Source organism: Phocoena phocoena, chromosome 19 (assembly GCF_963924675.1).
Source record: "Phocoena phocoena chromosome 19, mPhoPho1.1, whole genome shotgun sequence".
Taxonomy (NCBI): domain Eukaryota; kingdom Metazoa; phylum Chordata; class Mammalia; order Artiodactyla; family Phocoenidae; genus Phocoena; species Phocoena phocoena.
In genome coordinates this window covers 31,514,206-31,520,205 of record NC_089237.1, presented here as the reverse complement: position 1 = coordinate 31,520,205, position 6,000 = coordinate 31,514,206, and positions in this window count along the sequence as shown.

Sequence of the window (6,000 nt, the reverse complement as noted above, 5' to 3'; positions counted from 1 at the left end):
GGAAGCCGAGACACTCCACGGGGCCGTCGAGAGGCGTGCTCGGGGCCCGCCCCCTGGAGCCTGTTAACGGGTGCCACCTTTTGGTGGCAAACGGCTGCTCCAGGCTTTGTGAATGACGAGAACGCGGAGCGGGATTGATTCAGGTCGGCCCAAGACAGGGCTTGGGAAGAGAATAAGCGAAATGCCTTTATTCCTTTCCTGCTGAGCCCTACGTAGGGTCCGAATTTAGGCAACTCTCTAGATAAACAAGCACTGCTCAGCTGTGGTCTTCTTCTAAGATATTTGCTCATATACATAAAATAATTTCAAAAACGTAACTCCCAATGCATCTAGTTTACAAAATGTTTCGTCATACAGAATTGCAAAAGATGTAATTCCTAATGTATTGTAAATATTGACATTTTAAAATAAAACCATTAATCACTCTTTTCAAAGTATTCAGTGGAATTTAAATACCTTAGCAGTTTAATACCTACCACCATGCAAATTTTAAAATATAAAAAATAGTCCTCTTATTAACTCTTAGGTAAGTGAATCAGAAGTTTTACATCACTTGAATTTCCATTCCATTTCTTCCACATAGTATATTAACTCCTTTAGTTTTCATTACAAAGGTATGAATTATAAGCTATTATTATTCCCATTTTGAAGATTAAAAAAAAACAAAAAGTTCAGAGAGGTTAAGTAACTTCCCCAGGGTCACTGGACTAAGTACGTGGCTAACACCTTGCAGTCAGTAGATACATTTTAAAAAGTTTTTTTTTAAGTTTTATTTTCCTGTGACCCTAATGCTCTAGGTCTTCTGGATTGAGTTATTACTATTATTAGAGGTACACAATTGATCAAAATAGCATAAAACGCCACACATTTTGTTACATAATTATTAAACGGAGAAAATAAAATGGACATGGACCATATCTATTAATAAAATAAATGGAGGTCTGTGTGGGTTTTTTTAATTAGTCCAAGTCTCTGGGAATGGATATTGCTAAATGAGACAGGGCTCCCCATCAATTCTGGACTTATTTTTTGTTTTTATAGATGTGACGCCCTGAGAAAACATGTTCATTTATGTAAGTAGATAAGAATGGAAGGACTTATGTTATTGGCTATATCAGTCAATTCCTTAAAACTCTTTCCAACTTACATGCTAAAATCACCTAGAGATCGTTCGTTAAAAATTATTTTCAGTACTCCTTCAGTCAACAATTCAGTTAGGTTCAATAATGTTAAAAACAAAGAATTGGGAATCACCTGACTTTCAAAGAAAGTGTTTACCCAGTCGCTAGAGTTGTTCACTTTCTCAGTATCTGGGAAGGCTCTACTAAGATTTAAGTGATTATTATACCACTTACTTTTACAATTAGAGGTGCCTTGTCTATGGCGCTAAACTTAGATGAAACGGGGGTAAAAATGACAATTCATAAAAATGGGGAGTAGGATCAAAGACCTGTATATTGATGACAGATGGATAGAGAGATGGATGATTATATATAAATCATCCATATATAATCATCCATATAAAACTCTTACATATAGATTTATTAGCAATTTAATCTGATAGTTGAAATCAATTATGTTTATAAATATTCATTTGATAGAATTGGAAGAGCATATCAACATCTAAGAAAGAAGAGTTAATCCCAATAAAATGAAGCTGGGTTCTCAAGTTCAGGGCATTGTTACATTTTTTGTATGAATGATTGCTGTTATGGACATGATTTACAGCAGAATCCACTACATGTTTCCCTAAAGTTGATCTCAATTTAATAATAGCTGGAGGAAACAAACAAGAACAGTAGGTGCTGTAAGGCTATGTGGATGGGGTCAGGAGGGAGAAAGACACTTTGAGGAGAACAGAAACAGTGCACAGGCACATTCTCAGGCAATCAGCTGTAGGAAGGAGTCCCAGTGAAAGAGGGAGACGAACTGAATTCTCTTAAAACCACGCAGGCCTACCTCTCCTTAGAAAGTGCGTGCGACTCCTCAGGACACATTTACGCCCAGTTTGAAGACTGCTACTCCAAAACATGGAAAGTTAGCTAAGCAGTGTTTACCTGGCTAGTCTTGTTTCCTTTCTGGAGATGCGCAAAACACCACCATTGCCCCTATTATCGGGACCTCGAGTGTGTCCTCTGTGGTTTCTGGTGAGAAATCTGCTATCCTTGGAATTGTCTTTACCTTATAGGTAAGGTGTCATTTTTCTCTGCTTTCAAGATTTTTTTTTTGTCTTTGGGTTTCAAAATTTTAATTATGCTGTGTCTTGGCATGGATTTTTTTAGGTTTATCCTGCTGGAGTTTCACTCAGCTTTGAGAATCTGTAGGTTTATATCTCATGCCAAATTTGGGGCATTTTCAGCCATTATTTCTTTGGGTACTTTTTCAGCCTCTCTTCCTAGGATTCCAATCGCTTAAACGTTAGGTCTCTTATTATAGTCCCACAGATCCTTGAGGCTCTTTTTTTTTTTTTCACTTTATTTTCTCTCAGTAGAGTCCATCACTGAGCTTCTTACTTTGGTAATTGTATTTTTCAGTTCTAAAATTTCCTTCTGGTTCTCCTTCACATCTTCTATTCCTTTGCTGAGACTTTATATCTCCTTGCTGAGTCTTTCTTTTCTTTCATTCATTTCAACATGTTTATCCTGTCTGCTTTAAAATATTTGTCAGATAATTCTAACATCTCCATTATCTCCGTGTCAGCATCTATTAATTGTCTTTTTTTCAGTTTGAGATCTTCCTGGTTCTGGGTATGAAATTGAAGAAGTTGAAATCTGAACATTTTCATATTATGGTCTGAGATTCTGGATCTTGTTTATTCTGTTTTGGCTGTCTTTCTCTGACACTGCTCTGGTGGGGGAGGGGAGGTACGGCAGGTGGGGATTGAAGTCCAAGTTCCTTACCTGGGCTATGTTAACACCTGAAGGCGCAAGTGGCAGAGAGGCTCCTCCTTGCTGAGAAGCTCCTCCCACTGGTGGGAGTTCCCATCCTGGTTGACATGTAAGAATGGACTCAAGCAAACTCATTTGTCTCTGGTCCCTGATTTATTTTTATCTGAGTTTGGAAATTTGAGAAACAAGGTGCATTCTGATTCACCCCACATATAGAGTTGAATTCCTGTTGTTGCACCTACAGGATTTAAATTTAGAAACTGAAGCTGAAACTAAGGAGCATGAAAATAGCATTGGCCTCCTGGGTTTTCCTTGCTCCTAAGAATTATTTCTAGTCCATTCCTTCTCTCATATTTTCCTGTTCTCACTCATCTTTGTCAAGCACATTTATATCTTCCTTCCTCCTTGACTGGGGGGCTTTGTTATGATTCCCTGCCCGCTATCATCCTTTTTGAGTTTTGGAAATAATTGCTATGACGTTTAGCCCAGTTCCTTCAGGAAATTAGCCCTGAAGAAGAGAAAAAACACTTTTGTTGCAACTATGAAACAAAATTACCTGCCCCCCCACCCCCCGCAGATCTGGTCATGTGATTGCCTGCCGAATCCTCTTCCCCGGATTCACACCACCTGCAGTGAATCCTGAATTAGTAGCTTGTCAGCAGTAGCTGCATTCTGATCCAGACCAACCAAGACCCCTTGTACTTTATTCTGCAACAATTCACTGGGAAGGCCTTTAACGAACCCCCAGGCAATGAGCCTCCATCAGCTTCTCATACCTTTCCCCAACATATAATTTAAAACATAAAGTATTGTTGCAAACACAGTTTTGAGATAAGTTTCTTCCGATCCTGTTGCCTCCCCCAAAGCTCTATTACATTTTTGATCTGTCCCGAGAGGACGAGTTTACATCACAGAAAATGCAAGTTCAAACTGAACCACAGGCACAAGCATAGCCTTAGAAAATGTGCTTTTGCCACTCTCCATGAGAGAAAATTCCATTGGCTCTTCAGCCTTAACTCTCTTTTGCTGGTCTTTCTGCACAGTCCCCTTCTTTTCATCTATCTCGCTTCTTTCTCTCCTAGAAGGACAGCAAATTCCTCTCAAATCGCTGTGTAGCACAAGTTAGCAATTTTTTGTTGCCTTTGCTGATGCCCCTATACTCTCAGCTCCCACCTCCTCATGTCAAGGAACCGATAAGTTTTTTTTTTTCCCATTATGGTTTATTACAGGATATTGAATACAGTTCTCTGTGCTATACAGTAGGACCGTGTTGTTTCTGTATTTTATATATAGTAGTTCGTATCTGCTAACCCCAAGCTCCTAATTTATCCCTCCCCACACCCTTTTCCCTTTTGAACCATCCATTGGTTTTCTATGTCTAAGTCTATTTCTGTCTCATACATAAGTTAATTTGGGTCGTATTTTAGATTCCACGTATAAGTGATATTTGTCTTTCTCTTTCTGACTTACTTCAGTTAGCACAGTGGTTTCTAGGTCCATCCATGTTGCTGCAAATGGCATTATTTCATTCAAAAAGATATTTTTCTTAAACAAAGACCATTCCAGTTGTTGGGAGGAACTTTACTGCTGGCTCTTAGAATAATAATCTTTCACTTGGTTCCCAGGTGTGTTCTGTTGCTTTGATTCTAGTGATTATAAACTGTAAAGAAAAGGGGATATGTTAGTGTTTGCCCTCATAAAAGACTACCCAGTGTTGAAGGCCAGATTCAAATGGAGATTAGAGCGCACCTACTCACAGTGTGCCATACTTAACACCACATTTATCTACACAGCCACTGTAAGTGACTCATTGTTTGGTGATTCTTGTGTCATAAGAGCATTTTGGGGGTTCCCTTGTCTGCTTACCTTTGCTTATATCATCAAAAACTTAAACAGATGAAATAGTATGCATTTCAGGTCCTAAGGCATTTTAAGAATGGACTTCTACAATCCATCAGAGGTCTAGTCCTACTTTTTGCAAGCTTTTTCCTTATATTTTATTATAAAAATTTCCGGACACATATAAAGTTTGAAAAAATATATAGTGAACACCCATATACCTGCCACCCATATTCTACCATTAACATCTTACCATAATACTTGCTTTATCACATATTTATCCATCTGTTCATTGCTCTTTCCACCCATCATTCCATCGTATATTTTGGATACATTTTAAAGACTGCATACACACTTCCTCCTAAACACTTCACACCCATATGATTAACTAAAGGTGAAGTTTTGTTTACAATTTCTTCCTTTTCAAGCAAAATTTGTCTCTTACGAAACAAGCAAATCAAGTGTATGTTTGCTGAGTTTTGACAAATATATACATCTTTGTAATCCAAACACCTGTTACAAACAAGACAACAGGCCCCAAATGAAGTCACTTATGCTCAGCCCCACATCACCAAATCGAGACTTAATTACAGTTTTGGCTGTCCCAGAAATGGAATCTTAAACCAGTCCATCAGGATTTGTCTATTCAGCACTAGTTAATCTGCCTGATAGACCCCTGCCATCCCGTAAAGGCAAGTAAACTTGCAATAACCAACTTTTTTGTCTGTATAACTTCCTCATTCTGCTCCTTTCTACCTATAAAAGTCTTTCATTTTGTACATTGGAGCTCCTTTCTATCTGCTAGGTTGAATGATGCCCGATTCATGGCTCACCGAATAAAGCCAGTAAGATCTTTAAAATTTACTCAGTTGAGGGGACTTCCCTGGCGGCCCAATGGTTAAGACTCCACCCTCCCAATGCAGCGGGCCCAGGTCTGATCTCTAGTCAAGGAACTAAGATCCCACATGCTGCAAGACGTGGCCAAAAAAAAAAAATTTTTTTTACTCAGTTGAATTTTCTTCGTTAACACACCTATCAAAATGTGCAATATTACCACTACCCCCAGGAAACTTCATATCCCTTCCCTGTCAATGCCCGCCTTTTATCCCTTTGATACCTGCCTTTTATCAACCACAGTTTCTAGTTGATTTTTACTCTGTCATTTTATCAGGGAGTTCCCTCCCCTCCATTACTTCTACTGAATAAGCCCATCCCATGATTTAAGAATAACACTTTTAATGTTATATTCAGTCGCCCCTAAGTATCTATAGGG